The sequence below is a fragment of the Penaeus monodon genome, chromosome 19, assembly GCF_015228065.2.
Source record: "Penaeus monodon isolate SGIC_2016 chromosome 19, NSTDA_Pmon_1, whole genome shotgun sequence".
Classification (NCBI taxonomy): Eukaryota; Metazoa; Arthropoda; class Malacostraca; order Decapoda; family Penaeidae; genus Penaeus; species Penaeus monodon.
The window spans coordinates 41,016,824-41,017,081 of record NC_051404.1 but is presented as its reverse complement, the minus strand read 5'-3'; positions in this window follow the sequence as shown (position 1 = coordinate 41,017,081).

The following is a 258-nucleotide window of genomic DNA, read 5'->3' as shown; positions in this document are numbered from 1 at the left end:
CGCGAGATTCCGAAAACACGACAAGCCTGCAAACGATGCCGCTTCGCCCGCGAGATGAATCACTGGGCTGGAAAGGAGGTTGCGAGGACGGCCACTGACCAGCCCAGACGTCTCGCGCGATGGCCTTGGCGCCGACGGGGGGGGGAGGGGGGGGAATTATCTTGTCATCCACATTGGCGCCAACACTTGCTACGCCATCGGGCTCGTCGGCATCACGCGCGCCTCGGCCACGGATGGGGAATTGGCCGGTTCTGTGCA